This window comes from Amblyraja radiata, chromosome 15 (assembly GCF_010909765.2).
Source record: "Amblyraja radiata isolate CabotCenter1 chromosome 15, sAmbRad1.1.pri, whole genome shotgun sequence".
NCBI lineage: Eukaryota > Metazoa > Chordata > Chondrichthyes > Rajiformes > Rajidae > Amblyraja > Amblyraja radiata.
The window spans coordinates 26569409-26587116 of NC_045970.1; the positions used below are offsets into that span (position 1 = coordinate 26569409).

The 17708-nt window shown below is 46.0% G+C and overlaps 1 long non-coding RNA gene across 1 annotated transcript; it reads left to right on the top strand.

Annotated features, from left to right (window-relative positions):
* The first annotated feature begins 1614 nt into the window (after positions 1–1614).
* Positions 1615–16840, top strand: LOC116981124. The gene is made up of 2 exons (XR_004414171.1): positions 1615–2003; positions 15815–16840. It is a non-coding gene; the product is annotated as an uncharacterized LOC116981124 (long non-coding RNA).
* The last annotated feature ends 868 nt before the right edge of the window (positions 16841–17708 follow it).

The following is a 17708-nucleotide window of genomic DNA, read 5'->3' on the forward strand; positions in this document are numbered from 1 at the left end:
TTATTTTTATTTTTTAATCGGCCCTGAGAGTTTTTTTTGCTGACGTTTGTAATACTAAATAATGGTGATAACTTTGACAACCAGCAAGCCTGGGGCAGGGCCCCACTCTATGAGCAAAACCGTTCTGTCAGTGCAGCCCACCCCTTGTAACTGTAGAGGCACAGCGCACCCCTGAATGTATGGTGGACCCATTTAATGAATGCATGGTGGATCCTTCAAATTACTGTATGGTGGACCCATCAAATGAATGGAGAAAATGGGCGGCATGGTGGAGCAGCAGTAGAGTTGCTGCCTTACAGCGCTTGCTGCACCGGAGACCCGTGACCTGCATGGGATTTCTCCGAAACTTTGGTTTCCTCCCACACGCCAAAGACGTACAGGTATGTTGGTAAATTAGGATAATATAAGTGTAAATAGTCCCCAGTGTGTGTAGAGTGGTGTTAATTAGCGGCGATCGCTGGTCAGTGTGGAATGGGTGGGCCGCAGGGCCTGTTTCTGCGCTGTGTCTCTAAACTAAACTAAACTAAAAACCAGCTGCCAAGGGACAGGCAGGCACAGCTTTTTATTTGATTTAATTAAATTGTTTTCAATTTTAAGAAGATAGTTTTTAATTATGTATATGTATGTATTTGTTGTACTTCCGGTGGCGCTGGTGCCAGCTGCCTCCACCTTCAGCCTTTTTGTTTTTTCGTTTTTTTTGTTATGTTGAAGTGTGTTTTTTATGTTTTTTTTAATGTTTTAATGTGGGGGAAGAGTGTACGGTAAGGGGGATACCGTCCTTCAGTCACTTCCTGGAGAGGACGCGACTATTATTCGAGTCGCGTCCTCGCCCCCCCCCAGCGGCCTACCTACTGGATTGGTGCGGCCTTTCCTGCCTGGACCGACCAGAGCTCCAGCAGCGGCGGGACAGCGCTGATACATCGCGGGGCTGGCGATGCCTTACCGGGGATCGCCGTCTGGAGCCCGGAGTGCTAGGCCTGCGGCACCGACATCCTGGAGCTGTGGTTCGCGGAGCTCCCAACGCGGGCGGCGCTGACAAACATCGTGGGGTCCTGCGACTCTGCCCGGCTCGGCCTGCGGACTCGGGAGCTGCGGACTCCGGTGGGAGGCGGCTGATCGGGAGGTCCGGGCCGCTGAGGAGGATTTTCACCGTCGGGGTTCGGCGTCGGCGTTCCATCAGCCCGGCGAGAGGGCCTGAGCATCGGGCCGCCCGGGGTGGCGACTGCGGGTGCTCGGAAGGCCCCGACCACGGGTGAACATCTGGGAAGATCGGAGGGGAGGCTGGCTGGACTATGGTGCCTTCCTCACCTTGGTGCCATTGTGTTATGTTGTGTCGTGGACTTTCTGTGTTTATGCTTTTTTTAAAATTCTATTTTATTTTTAATTAGTTTTATTATTTATTATTTATTTATTTTTATGATACTGACTGTAAAGGGAAATTCATTTCGTTGTCTCTAATTGAGACAATGACAATACATTTGAATACAATACAATACAAAGTATTTACTGTCGGGGCGAAGGAAGATTTGACCTTTCATTTCTAATACAAAGGGCTAATTGGCACCTTTCCCCTGAAGATGGCCATGAGTTTACAGGGGTGCAGTGACTATGATCCCACAGCTCGCTCTATATTATGTATTCATAAGGAGATTTAAAGTTGTTGGGGGCGGAAATCCACTCGCTTTTCATTATATTTTTTAATGTTACTCAGTGCATCGCGAGCCTGAAAACTGAACCCAAATTGCACCCATATGTACAGGCTAATCATGGGAAACTCATGGCCAAGAACACAGATGTGCATGGACAGATTGTGGATACACCCGTGACAGTGGAAAATGTTACCCCAAGAGTATGCTGTAGTTATTGGCACGGTTACACTGAAATTCTTTCTTCGATGAAATTCTGGCTTGCTTCTGCCTTTACAGCCACTACATCAGTCTTTTTCTCTCCAGTGGATTCACCTGACACTGTAATTACTACAGAGATTTTCTGAAGAATCCAGGGTAAGTATTCAACTTTATATACAAATAAACATAATTAAAGCAGGAAGACACAAAGTGCTACAGTAACTCAACGGGTCAGGCAGCATCTCTGCAGAACATGGATAGGTGTTTCGGGTCAGGACCCTTCTTCAGACTCAGTCTTTAGTCTGAAGAAGGATCCCAAACAGAAATCAGAGTCTCTGGAGAACATGAATAGGTGACATTTCTGTCACCTGACCCGAAACACCTATCCATGTTCTGCAGAGATGATGCCTGACCCGTTGAGTTACTGCAGCACTTTGACCTGCTGAGTTACTCAGGCATTTTGTGTATTATTTTGTAAACCAGCATCTGTTTCTTGCTACTACCTAAGTTAACAGAAGTTAATTTATACCCCCAAATTTACAAAATATCAAAGCATTCTAATGTAGTCATCAAATAGTGTAACAATGCTTAGGAACAGAATACTGTACAGAACAGAGTTATGAGCCTATCATGAACTGCATCATTTTTTGCCCGCATCATCAATTTCTTAGACTATCTGTGACTTTCTAAGAAACCAGCACACTCAGAGGAAGTGCTACAAAGCATCTGTACATACTCCCTTTTAGTCCTGTACACACACATTGGACTGAAGTTAGCAACAAGGTTTTTAGACTTTACTTTAGACTTTAGAGATCCAGTGACGAAACAGGCCCTTCGGCCCACCGAATCCGCATCGGCCATCGATTACCCCCTACACCTAGCGCTATCCTACACACTAGGGACAATTTCCAATTTTACCAAAGCCAATTCATCTCCAAGCCTTTCAAGAGTGGGAGAAAACAGGAGCAACCGGAGAAAACCCACGCAGTTATAGGTAGACGTACAAACTCCGTACAGACAACACAGTCAAGATCGAACACAGCTCTCTGACGCTGTAAGGGGCAACTCCACCATTACTCCACTGAGCCGCTCTGTCAAAACAATGAATTATTTGGGTAAAACCTTCTCAATATAACGTTCCATCATCACAGCCAAGGAAAATGTTAAACTGACTGATGTGTGAAAATTGTAGTGTATATTAATGGATCTGCCAAAAAATATTATATTCGTCATATATCATTATACTGGGATACATTACATGAATGTTATGACTGATAGGTATGGAAGATGATAATGGGAACAATTAAGGGAGAGTAGAGGGCAGATGGAACCAGAACTTGTAGGGGAGTGGATGTTAAAATGCGTGGATAGCAAGTGGATGGACCCTGGAGAAAGTGTGTGATGGAGGGACTTTCCGTCTGACACTTCTCTCCCTCTCTTCCTGAGATTCCTCTCTATTTTCCAATCTTCTTTGCACTATCTCCGTGTCTCCAAACCATGCTCCTTACATCTTGTTTTGAACTCTGTACACCTCAACAAAGATTCCACAGGCCAACTGGCAGAAGACCCTCACTGTTGCTTGCTCTCCTCACAATGCCGTGGTATCCCAGCAGAGGGTGCCAGATGTGGCAGGTTAGACCCCATCGGTGCACTAAGGATAATTAGGCCTGTGTCTGCGAGGTGAAAGATGTCCTTTGCTGATGACCATGAATCTAACTGAGTTGTCCTGCATTGTGTTTTAGAATTCTTTGTATCACAACATTCTCAACAAGAATTCAGGCACATTTTTCCTTGGTACCTGTCACATTCTGGCATATCTATTCCCTCAGTTTGTGACTTTGCTTTAGGATGTATCAAACATCTTCAGTTCCTTCGCTCCCAATTTCAACTTATGAAGCTGTTGCAACCTTGCCTCTTAAATGTTCCTATGTTGGCGAATGCTCAAACTGCTGGGCTCTCATGCCATTGCTCCTTGCTAGGTTTACATTTTCTCTTGTTCCACCTTCGTCGAATTTCAGAACACCCAAAGCTCTGGTGTCAATGTCCAAACTTCATCCATAGGCTGTTGATTTGCCCTGGCTTTCATTTACGCAACATTTTGAATTTTATATTCTTACTTTGTGTTTAGATATCACAGTATTTGTACTGAAGATAGACATACCATTCATAATCACAATCAATATCATAATCATTCTTTATTAGCCAAGTATGTTTTGCAACATACGAGGAATTTGATTTGCCATACAGTCATACCAATAATAAGCAACAGGACACACAAAATACATTTTAACATAAACATCCACCACAGTGACTCCTCCACATTCCTCACTGTGATGGAAGGCGAAAAAAAGTTCAATCTCTCCCTTCTTTGTCCTCCAGCAATCGGGGGCTTCTAACGAGACGATCTGATGGGACGATCTTACTCCCGTTGCCGGAGGCGGGCCTCCTTGTCGGGGCGATCAAGCCCATGCATCAGGGGTGAACCTCAGTTCCCCTGCGCCGGGTGATCTACCCCGGATCGTGGCTAGTCGAACGTCGTATGGCTTTTGGAGCTTCCCGACGTCGGTCTCTCACCCGATACTGCGAGCTCCTTGATGTTAAAGTTCGCAGGCCACGGTTGGAGCGTCGATTCCAAGCAAGGAATCGGCTCTGATGGTAAGTCCACGCCTCGCGGTGGGGCTCAAAGTCAGTCCTGAGCAAGGCCTCTAGCTCCACGATGTTAAGTCGCAGAGCGACCGGAGATACAATCCGGAAAACTATCGCATATCCGGCAATGTAAGAGATTGAGAAAAAGTTTCCTCCTAAAACACACTAAAAATAACAAAAAAGGAAAGGACTGACAGACTGTAGGCGAGGCTGCCATCGAAGCGCCACCCGGTGGAATTCTGGGGTATCCCGGTGGATCAGGTAGCATCTCTGGAGAAAAAGAATAGGTGACCTTTGGGGTCGGAGCCCTTCTTCAGAATCACTCCTTATATCTCTCAAGATAGACACAACATGCTGGAGTAACTCAGCAGGTCACGCAGCATCTCTTGAGTCTGAGGTAGGGTTTTGACTCCGAAGGTCACAAACATATTCCTTTTCTCTAGAGATGCTGCCTGACCCGCTGAGTTACTCCAGCATTTTGTGTCTATCTTCAGTGTTTTTTCCTACCCACTTATCTCTCTCATCTCCACCTTCCCTAAAACTCACCAGACTGTTTATAGATTATTTGCATTTTTGGTCTCCTGATCATCCAGGAGTTCTTCATTAGTAGCCAGTCCTACAACCATCAAGGGCTTAAGCAACACACTTGCTTGCCTTGTGAATCAATCCACCTTTCCACCCCTCTCTCCTCTTTGAAGATGCTGCAGTTCATGCATTTGGTCATTTTCCATGACATTTGCCTAATGTGGCTTGGTATTAACCTTTGTTTGATTTTGATCCTATGAAAAACCAGAGGATGCTTTATTCTGATAAAAGATGTATTAAAATAGAAGCAGGTGGTGTATCGTAAAATACCATCTTTGCAGTAATATTTTGTGAGGGGGACAAAACAGCGAGCATTAGCATGTTGGGGAAGAGACAGAGTGTCCATGAAGAAGATAGGGCGGCACAGCGCACAGGGGTAGAGCTGCTGCCTTACAGCGCCCGAGACCCAGGTTCGATCCTGACCGCAGATGCTGTCTGTATGGAGTTTGTACATTCTCCCTGTGATCGCGTGGATTTTATTCACGTGCTCCAGTTTCCGCCAACACTCCAAAGAAATACGAGTTTACTTTGTATTTGTACAAAAATTGGCTTTGGTAAAAATGTAAATTGTCCCTGGTGTGTAAGATAATGCTAGTGTATGGGGGTTGGCACGGACTTGGTGGACCGATGGACCCGTTTCCGCGCTGTATCTCTGAAGCCTAAAGATAACACAGTAGAATATCATTGTATTCATAAAGAAGTAATCACTGTTTTCCAAACCTTATTTGCAACCAACTTATTGGCTGAGGTATGCAGGAAAGCCAGACATTGAAATCAAGAGATTGCTGGATTCCCTGATAGGTAAGCCACATGATCCGTACAGACACTCTAAGCTCACCAACCTGCATTGTTTTTTTTCATTACGGAATTAATTTCCCCTTGACCTCCTGGTGAGCTGTACAAGAGTTGTGGATAACAGATCCCAGCGGTGATTTTCTTCCAGGCTTATTTCTGCTGTAAGTGTTTGGTAGCTTTATGCCAATGCAGAATATTTCCAAGCCCTTGGTGATAACACACGACCAAAATGTAAAAACAAGCTGCCTTAAATTCTTTTTGACCTATAGTTTTAACACTGATCACCTGTTCAAGAGACCCGGACAATGACCGTTACGATAATAATATGATCCCGGGGATGATTGGGTCATCGTACGATGAGCTTTTGACGGCACTGAGCCAGTACCTGCTGGAGTTTAGAAAGGTGAGGGGGAGCCTCAGCGAAAATTTACCGAATAGTGAAAGGCCTGGATAGAGTGGATGTGGAGAGGATGTTTCCACTAGTGAGAGAGTCGAGAACCAGAGGGCATAGCCTCAGACTAAGAGGATGTACCTTTAAAAAGATAAGGAGGAATTTCTTTAATCGGGAGGTGGTGGAATCAGAACTGTGCAATTCATTGCCACAGACGGCTGTGGAGCCAAGTCATTGTGTATTTTTAAAACTGAGATTGACAGATTATTGATTAGTGAGGGTATAAAAGGATATGGGGAGAAGATACATTTAATTGTCACATGTGCCAGATGGCAGGAGAATGGGGTTTAGAGGAAAAGATAGATCAGGCATGATTAAATGGTGGAGTAGACTTGATGGGCAATATGGTCTAATTCTGTTCCTATATCTTATAAAGGCCAGAAGTTCCATTTCTTTTGCATGTTAATTGTGGCTCTGTGACAGGATCAATAATATTCCATGTACACAGTGCTTTTAATGTAGTACAAACACTTGATACTGTCCAAAGGAACATCATCTGACTAGAAGAATTGACACCAAGCTACAGAAAGAAATATCAGGGCAGATGGCCAAGATATTGGTCAGAGCAGCGGGTCTTAGAGAGGAAATAGAAGTAGAGAGGTTTAGACAGGGAATTCCTGTGCTTAGGCCCTTGCCAGCAAAAGGCACAGCTGTTTATAGTGAAGGGGTTACACTTACTCACTCATTTCAATGGACCGTCCAGTGAAAACGAAACTGTTTCCACATGCTCGTTAATTTGTCGCTATGCATGATACAATGTTAAGTACTTGCATGAGGATAATCTATCCCAATCTCCCTGAAAGAGCTGCCTTAAAAGCTTATTAATATCAAAACTATGCACATTAACAGCCCCAGTGGTACAAATGATCAGAACAATGATTGGTTAATATTAGACTGTGTAAGTGGATGGTTTGGATTGAAGGGAGGTAGGAGCAAATTGAACCCGAATCCTCGTGTTTTCAGTGGCAGGATGGAAAACGAGAAGAAAAGTTGCTTTCATGAGGAAGTTCTCCATTGATACTGCCTGATCTGCTGAGTAGCACTTTGTGTCTATTTTTCTCAATTTATATAGTTCCTTTCACATCCCTTTCATGACACGACAATGCAGTCACAGCAAAGTGCTTTTGAAATAACTTAAAAAAACATAGGAGCCAATTTCTGCACTGCCTCTCCTACAACCAGCAATGATCAAATCATATGTTCTCAGTAATGTAGATTGAAAGATAAATATTGGCCAGGACTCTAGAAATAACTGGCGACACAGGGTCCCAATCTATAACATTGCTTGTCCATTTGGCTTCACAGATGCTACTTGACCCTCTGAGTTCCTCTAGCAGCTTGTATTTCTCTCTATGGATAACTCTGCTTTAACAGTGCCTCAGAGTGTAGCTTCTCTGATGGTGCAATATCCTCTCAGCATGAACTGAGATATATATCCAGGTTCATGTGCTTATATCTAACATGCTCCTTATTCTGGCTGGACCGCCATCAGCTCTGCTGCATGTAACACGTGGTATCAGGTTTGGATATCATGTGTTTCTTCATGGAATATCCTGCCTGAACATGTAACCATACATGAAGAATGATCCTTGAACAAAGCAAGGAAGGGATGGGTGCCTCACTGTGTATGGCACAGAGGGGACTGAGGGGAGAGATTCTGAAAAAAAAGAAAGAGAACTGATGTTAATCAACATTGCTCACTGCAAAGTGAAATAATAACAAAATCCCAAGAATGGTCTGTCAGGACCAATAGAGAAAAAGGTCAAAACTCATATTAGGGCTCTTATCAGAACTGCCTTTAGTTCTGATGAAGGGTCTACACCTGAAAAATAAACACTTGTGTTAATAGTGAGCTTTCAGCAGGCAATTAACGTTGACATTAAATATACAAAGCTCTTAAATGAAATAAGAGAAAAGGGGCATGGATGAAAACAAAACCTCTCCAATTCATACTTTGATAACATTTTATTATTACATGTTTTTCTAGCATTAAGTGTTAGCTGTCAGCTCTAACGGTGTAAAATATCCCTTCAGATTGTTTATCTAAGTTGCACTGTCAAACTGTGTGTGTTGATTGTAAAAGACAAGCTGTAGATATCCTTTGTCCGGCTTGTGCTGAGAGTAAACCCAAGAGAAAATACAGATATACAAGAGCCAAACAGAAAGCCAACATAAGCCAGAAGGTACAATCAAATGTGCATGAGGTGGAGAGCCTGGGTGAACCCCATTGTGCAAATTGTATCGACATCTTTGGCAATGTTCTAATCATAGATACACTCAGGAATTCAGTAAAGAGAAGCAGCATGGAAATTCTAGTTGGTGATATTAGTGGACAAATGTTTAATGAGTTTGCTTGATAATCATTTCCCATTAATTCAATCCTGGTACTAGTCATTAATAGTTTTACAGCCTTCAATGCCCATTTTAATTTTATTACTTTATATAGGAATAGGTATGCATAAAACGTACCAGTGTATAAATGAATATATATTAGCAGATTTCTCAATTGTGAAGTGTGCATTAAGAAAATAAGAGGTTCAATGTATTCTAACAAAGCGAAGGTGCCTGAAGAATGAGTCTGCAGGTGGATCATTTTCACTGAGCATCTTTGGTGCTAAAGCTATAAATAAAAAGGCAGGTACACAAAAATGCTGGAGAAACTCAGCGGGTGCAGCAGCATCTATGGAGCGAAGGAAATAGGCGACGTTTCGGGCCGAAACCCTTCTTCAGACTGATGGGGGGTGGGGGGGAGAAGGAAGGAAAAAGGGAGGAGGAGGAGCCCGAGGGTGGGGGGATGGGAGGAGACCGCTCGAGGGTTAAGGAAGGGGAGGAGACAGCAAGGGCTAGCAAAATTGGGAGAATTCAACGTTAATGCCAGCCGGATGCAAGCAACCCAGGCGGAATATGAGGTGCTGTTCCTCCAATTTCTGGTGTTGCTCACTCTGGCAATGGAGGAGACCCAGGACAGAGAGGTCGGATTGGGAATGGGAGGGGGAGTTGAAGTGCTGAGCCACCGGGAGTTCAGGTAGGTTATAGCGGACTGAGCGGAGGTGTTCGGCGAAACGATCGCCCAACCTCCGCTTAGTCTCCCCGATGTAAATCAGCTGACATCTAGAGCAGCGGATGCAGTAGATGAGGTTGGAGGAGATACAGGTGAACCTTTGTCGCACCTGGAACGACTGCTTGGGTCCTTGAATGGAGTCGAGGGGGGAGGTGAAGGGACAGGTGTTGCATTTCTTGCGGTTGCAACGGAAAGTGCCTGGGGAGGGGGTGGTACGTGAGGGAAGGGAAGAATTGAGAAGGGAGTTGCGGAGGGAGCGGTCTTTGCGGAAGGCAGACATAGGGGGAGATGGGAAGATGTGGCGAGTGGTAGGGTCACGTTGGAGGTGGCGGAAATGGCGGAGGATTATGTGTTGTATTTGCCGGCTGGTGGGGTGAAAGGTGAGGACTAGGGGGACTCTGCCCTTGTTGCGAGTGCGGGGATGGGGAGAGAGAGCAGTGTTGCGGGGTATGGATGAGACCCTGGTGCGAGCCTCATCTATGGTGGCGGAGGGGAATCCCCGTTCCTTGAAGAACGAGGACATTTCCGATGCCCTGGTGTGGAACGTCTCATCCTGGGAACAGATGCGGCGTAGGCGGAGGAATTGGGAGTAGGGGATGGAGTCTTTACAGGGGGCAGGGTGGGAATACGTGTAGTCCAGATAGCCATGTGAGTCAGTTGGTTTGTAGTGTATGTTGGTCAGAAGTCTGTCCCCTGCGATGGAGATGGTGAGGTCAAGGAATGGTAGGGAAGTGTCGGAATTGGTCCAGGTGTATTGGAGTGCCGGATGGAAGTTGGTGGTGAAGTGGATGAAGTCAGTCAGTTGTGTGTGGGTGCAGGAGGTGGCCCCAAAGCAGTCGTCAATGTAACGGAGGTAGAGGTCGGGGATGGGGCCCTGGTACGTATTGAACAAGGATTGTTCAACGTACCCGACAAAGAGGCAGGCGTAGCTGGGGCCCATGCGTGTGCCCATAGCTACGCCTTGTATTTGGAGGAAATGGGAGGAGTCAAACGTAAAGTTGTTGAGGGTGAGGACCAACTCCGCTAGGCGGAGGAGAGTGTCAGTGGCTGGGTATAGGTTGCTTCTCTGGTCGAGGAAGAACTGGAGGGCTTTGAGGCCATCCTGGTGGGGGATGGAGGTGTAGAGTGACTGGACATCCATGGTGAAGATGAGGGGGTGAGGGCCTAGAGAGTGGAATGTGCGGAGACGGCGGAGAGTGTCTGAGGTGTCTAGAACATAGGTGGGAAGGGATTTGACCAAGGGGGATAGTATGGAGTCAAGGTATGTGGAGATGAGTTCGGTGGGGCACGAACAAGCCGAGACAATGGGTCTGCCGGGAGAGCCGGGATTGTGGATTTTGGGGAGAAGGTAAAAACGGGCCGTGCGGGGCTGGGGAACGATGAGGTTGGAAGCTTGGTCGGGCAGGGCGTGGGAATTGATGAAGTCGGTGATGGTGCTAGATATGGTGGCCTGGTGCTCGTCAGTGGGGTCATGGTCCAAGGGTAAGTCGGAGGAGGTGTCCGAGAGTTGGCGCGTGGCCTCAGCTTTGTAGAGATCGGCGCGCCAGACTACCATGGCACCTCCCTTGTCGGCTGGTTTGATAACCCAATCTGGGTTTTTGCGGAATGATTCAATGGCAGTGCGTTCAGGGGGGGAGAGATTGGAGTGAGACAGGGGAGTGGAGAAGTTGAGGCGGTTGACGTCGCGGCAGCAGTTCTGGATAAAGAGTTCCAGAGCCGGGACGTTACGAGGGGGATTCCACGAGGAGGGGGTGTGTTGGAGACGGGAAAAAGGGTCATCATTGGGGGGCGAGGACTCCTTCCCATGGAAGTGCGCTGTGAGGCGGAGGCGACGGTAGAAGCGCTCCAAGTCATGGTGGGCGCGGAACTCATTGAGATGGGGACGGAGGGGGACAAAGGTAAGACCTCTGCTGAGGACAGACCGTTCGGTGTGGGAGAGGGGGAGGTCGGGGGGGATGGTGAACACCCAGCAGGGATGGGAGTTGGGGCCAGAGGAAGGCAGGTGGGTGGACTGGGGACGGGGCGATGTGTAGGGGGGGGGCTGTGGGTGTTGGAGGGGTGGTGGGTGGTCAGGGGGTGGGGGGGTGAGAGGGCTGTAATGTGGGTGGGGAAGAGCGGGGGTGACATGGTTGGAGGGGGATGGGGGAGAGTCAGTGGAACAGCCACTGAGGTTAGCAAGGCTGGGCAGACGGGCGCTAGGACCCAGTGGAGTTAAGCCCAGGAGAGTGGGAGTGAGCAGCGTGGAGGCTCCAGGCCCAGTGCAGAGTCCAGGCTCCAGGTAAGGTGACGGCTGGAGGGGGGTGGAGTGGCGCGGGTCAGCGGACCCGATGGTCGGAGTCCAGTGGCAGTTGAGTCGGGGTCCGCGGGGGATGCGTGGGAGGTCCTGGTGGGTGGATAGTCGGCGGGGCGGCGGCGAGATGAGTCGGGTGTGTAGCGGAGGCCATGTTGTGGGAGCCCCGGTTCGGCGGCGATGCCGGGTAGGTCGGGTCCGGCGGCGATGTTGGGTAGGTCGGGTCCAGCGGCGATGTTAGGCGGGCCCAGTGCGGCGGCGATGTTCAGGTAGGGCCTGGTGCGGCGATGAGGCTAGGCGGTCCCGGAGGGCGGCGAGGGTCGGAGGAATCAGCGATGGGGAGGGGGTCCAAGTTACCGTAGAAGCTGCGAGGCTGGGCATCATCGGTAGGCAGGTGAGGGTCGGCGGCGGCATCGACGTGGAGGTCAGTAAAGGCGGTGTCCTGGTGAGTATTGAAGGCGCTCCTCGTGGCCAAGATGGCGTCGCGGGACTCGGGCAGGCGATGCAGGCCGGAGTTGGGGCCCGGAGTCTGCGGGTGTCGCGGGGCGTCGGGTGCGGCCTGTAGGCGGGATAATTTAAGGTCCTTGGTGGAGTTGAGGTAGGCCAGGAATTTTTGATTGAAGAGGTGGATCTTCCGGCGGATGAAATATAATTGGGGTCCGTTGCAGGTCTGGGTAAGTGAGGCCTGAAGTTCAGGCAGTGTTGATGTGAGGTCCTGCTGGTGCCGGCGCATCGCGACCAGGGTGGATTTCAGTGCCCGGTTGGAGAATTGCTGGGTGGATAGCCAGTCGGTACCGATGGTCCAGTTGGGGTCCGAACTGGGAGGTAAGGAACTGGAGCTGGAAGCCATGGGGTATGAGATGGAGGCACAGGCAGGCCCTGAGGAAGCAAATGTGGCTGTGGTAAAAAGGCAGTATCTCTCTAGCTGGCTTATGTAGGCAGTATGAGCATTCCGCAGATTAGCTTTCTTACAAAATCTTCTTTCAGATTTGATCAAAGAGAGTGACAGCAGCAAATTGGTCAAGTTTGAAGAAGTGCTTTGTAGAAACCACATCAAATACCAAAGAAAGTAATGAACTGTTGCTCTGTGCAATTGATTTAATTGCATGCAGCAAAATAGATCAGCCAAACTAATTATGGCTTTTAAAAAAATCATTTCTGGATCATTCTACACGCTTTTGCTGCTTTTTTGAACAGTTCATAGCAACAGAAAATAGGTGCAGGATGAGGCCATTCGGCCGTTCGAGCCAGCACCGCCATTCATTGTGATCATGGCTGATCATCCACAATCAGTAACCCGTGCCTGCCTTTTCCCCATATCCCTTGATTCCACTAGTCCCTAGAGCTCCATCTAGCTCTCTTTTAAATTTATCCGGTGAATTGGCCTCCACTGCCTTCTGTGGCAGAGAATTCCACAGATTCACAACTCTCTGGGTGAAAAAGTTTTTTCTCATCTCAGTTTTAAATGGCCTGCCCTTTATTCTTAGACTGTGGAGGGTGTGGAATTGTGGGGTTTAATTTTTCAGCTGTTATTAGAAACTGATTATATATCCGCACTTTTCTTTGTTTTGGGCTAAATAATACTGGCTAATTCTGCTGGTCCACACAACTGTAAGCCCATGACTTCTGCACACATGTTATCGGTTGCAAAAACTGAGACATGAAAGCAGACTCGAAGCATCGGATTGTCAATTTGGTTAATAATTCTGGGCGGAGCTTTGGATTCTCCCGAGGGCAATTGCCTCTCCAATTCTGTGCCAGGTCTAAAGGACGTACCTTTAGAAAGGAGATAAGAAGGAATTTCTAATCAGAGGGTGGTGAATCTGTGGAATTCATTGCCACAGAAGGCTGTGCAGGCCAAATCAATGGGTATTTTTAAGGTGGAGGGTAACAGATTCTTGATCAGAGGTTATTATGGGAAGAAGGCAGGAGAATTTGGTTGAGAGGGAAAGATATATCAGCCATGATGGAATTGTGGAGTAGACCTGATGGAGCAAATTGCCTAATTATGCTTCTATTCACTAGTAAAGGTCAGAAGAAAATGTTGGACACATTCAGTAGGTCAGGCAGCACCTTTAGACTAGTCTTTAGAGATATAGCGGGGAAACAAGCCCTTCAGCCCACCGAGTCTGCACTGACCAGTAATCATCACGTAATAATAATAATAATAAATTTTATTTAATGGGCGCCTTTCAGACATCTCAAGGACACCTTACAAAGATTCATAGAAATAAAAACATATAATCAGAATAAAATAAGTAATAAAGACATCACAGAGACACAAATTAAAAACAGAATTCAGTCCAAAAACAGAAAATCAAAAACACAGTGTGAAGACTAGCGTACACTAGCGTACACTAGCACGTACACTAGCACTATCCTACACACTAGGGACAAATCAATATTTATTTACAGAAGCCAATTAACCTAAATGTCTTCAGAGTGTGGGAGGATACCGGAGCACTCGGAGAAAGCCCGCGCGGTCATAGGGAGAACGTACAAACAGCACCCGTAGTCAGGATCGAACCCAGGTTTCTGACGCTGTAAGGCAGCAGCTGCACACTGTGCACTGTGCCACCCATGGACACGCTGTCTCTTTTACAACCTGGGAATGCTTGCTGTTTTGTCCCCTTCACAAAATGTCACTGCATAGATGGTATTTTACATGTTATCACAGGAGTTGATGCTCCTGTGAAGTTATGCTATGGGTCAAGGACCTTCTCAATAACTGGGAAAGATAGAAATTAAGTTAGTTTTTAAGTTGTAGAAAAACTGGAGAGGGATGGATTAAGTGGGGAGAAGATGAGGCAGGGTAATGGGACCATTAAGGCCACAGTTCCAGTAATGGATTATTGCTTGAGTCATTCTCTGCTCTCTCCATCATTGCCCCGCCTCCATAAAGCCACTGCAAATGGCCCAGAATTGATTATTCTTACGGGGGGGGGGGAAATAACAACCATTCCCATTGACGGTTCATCCACAACATGTGGATAAGTAGTGAAAAGCCCAATTCTGAAACAATGTTGGGGCTCCCTGTTCAAATGATTATAAAGCACCTCATCTAAGCTTGAGTTTGGGTCTCAACCAATTTCTACTCCGTGATAAATTGTGTTTATGCTTTCATCAGCAGTTAAAATCCCTGAAAGTGCTCCTATTTCTCTTGCCTAACACTCCATTGTATAATGGCTATTGCAAAAGAAAATGTAATCTGTGCAACTGTAAATATAATTTGCAATATTTGAATGTTAGCAAAGGACTAACCGTGTAATGTAACAACCTCCTGAGACCTTTGGCAGTCCAAGGAAATTCCACCCTCCCTGGCGATCCATTGTTTTAAAATTTCAGCTCAAATTCCATGAAACAAACACCAGTATTACAGCAATAAATCCACTGAAACGTCAGGGGTAGTTTCACCACAACAACATTAGCTCTAATCTACAAAAGCAAAATGCTAAAAGTACAATTTAAAATAGCAGTTAAAAAAAGAATAATTTTTTCCTTATTTTTTTTCTGCTCTCTCTTTTTACCACTTTACAATTAACCCATTTAAAAGTCATTTGGTTATTTAAATAAGCCAAACCTTTTGAAATAGTTTCAAATCTGGTAAATGCCTTTAGTTAAGAAATAGGATCAGGAGAAGGCCATAATTACTTTAAGCCACCATGTACATGGCGAGTCTTCGCATCTACTCCATTAAGCAACTGGATCCCCAAATGCAAAAATCTATGATTCTAGCTTTGACCATCCTGGTGAAAAGATTTCCAAAGATTCATGGCCCTTCTTTCTTTTGTCACAAGAATCACTTACTGTTTTGAAGTTGGGAGCATTATTTTAAAGAAACATGCTGACATTGGGTATAATTACACTTATTCTGGTCCTCTAAGTTGACACAAGGTTGTTAATTGCCCCTCACGTCTGTGTGGAAGCAAGAAAAAGTAAATTGAACTAATTGGACAATATTATTTTATATTATCTATATTGCAAGTTAACCAGTGGGCAATTTTAGTATTTCAATTATGTTAAGGCAAGTGTTTGAAAATAGCCTAAAACCCAAGACAAAACTGTCCACTCGACTGCAAGAGATATGGAAGCTTATTGATGCTAGACTTCAGAAATTATACATGTATCTTCTTCCACAGATCAATATCGCTCTGCCAGGAATCGAATGCAAGCAACACATCCCACTCTAGGCAATCAACAGAGGAGCTCAGCTCCTTGTCTGTACAGATACTCTCGCAACTCACATCATTTTACCTATTTTTGCTGCCTTATCTGCTTTGTTTCAGTTGGGAGAGTATAACGGTCTAGACTTTAAACTTGGATGGATTAACAAGTTATCGAGATAAGTATTCAGAGGCACTTGAATGTAAAATGCTATTTTTTCTCAATCTCAAAATCTGGGTTTAACCCATTCAAAGTTTGCTGCTGAACACCAGCCGTTGCATTTGGCAAAATAAATTCACTGCTCAATAGAGCTACCCCCAAAAGAATTACAGTGCTCCCAGCATCAAAGCTAAAGACAAATTCCGCATTCCGCTATTATTCTATCGCCTCATCATAACTAAAGGAACTGAGATAAAAACAGTGATCAGTCAATATGAAAGGCTGCAAACGTTAAAAACTCACCACTCTATGTAGTAAGGATGAGTGATTCTGCTGGTCCAGTGCAAATGAAAACAGCTGTTTTTTGCATATGCATTGATCAAGACTACTCTCTGCATTAATAAACTGTTATAAAAAAAACATGAGTCAGATCAGGGAACATCAGCTTCAAAATTTATTTCAATTTGTTTTACTAGTTGCAAAGAATGAGGTGCATGCATTCAGAATATTATAGGCTGAAGCAAGTTGAAAGCTCAGAATCGCAGGATGTCAAGTCAAAATATATAGTTGCAAAGATGGAAAGTGATTCTCGAACTGTTTTTATCTGTGAATTGTGTATGAGAGCTGACAGTGAAATAACAACTGAAAATGTTGCAAATACTCAGCAGGTCAGCCAGCATCTGTGGATTGAGACCATGAGTAGATATTTCTGGTCAATGACCTTTCCTCAGAACTGGAAGATGGCGGAGATGCCTGGCAGGAAGAGGAGCAGAAATTCCTCAAGGTGGATATTGCCGAAAGTAACGTAACAGTGGATTAAAGTTTGAAGCATGGAAATCTCATCAGCAGCCTTTTGTGTTATTTTATTGCGGAACAGTGGCAACTTTATCTTCACTGTGAATATTTAATGAAACAAGTGGGCTGTGGGTGAGGTTTGTGAAGATAGATATAGCCAATTTATTCTGATCAAAATCAAAGAGCCTTTAGCCGAAAACCTGGATTGAATAGTCTGCTGGGTGGGGCTATGGTCTCCATCTCTGTTCATTACATAAGCAGAAAAGATGAGATTCAGATTCAGATGAGATTCAGATTCAGATTCAACTTTAATTGTCATTGTCCGTGTACAGTACAGAGACAACGAAATGCATTTGTTGCATCTCCCTGGAAGAGCGACATAGCATATGATTTGAATAAATATTTACATTAGCATATATACAGACATAGTGTTTTTCCTGTGGGAGGAGTGTCCGGGGGGGGGGGGGGGGTGATTGGCAGTCACCGAGGTACGTTGTTGAGTAGAGTGACAGCCACCGGGAAGAAGCTGTTCCTGGACCTGCTGGTCCGGCAACGGAGAGACCTGTAGCGCCTCCCGGATGGTAGGAGGGTAAACAGTCCATGGTTGTGGTGAGAGCAGTCCTTGGCGATGCTGAGCGCCCTCCGCAGACAACGCTTGCTTTGGACAGACTCAATGGAGGGGAGCGAGGAACCGGTGATGCGTTGGGCAATTTTCACCACCCTCTGCAATGCCTTCCGGTCGGAGACAGAGCAGTTGCCATACCATACTGTGATACAGTTGGTAAGGATGCTCTCGATGGTGCAGCGGTAGAAGTTCACCAGGAACTGAGGAGACAGATGAGGGAGTTGAAGGCATGAGTCTGAGCCTAATTGTGTGACAGGATGTCATTGCCCACAAACTGATTGTCTCCATCC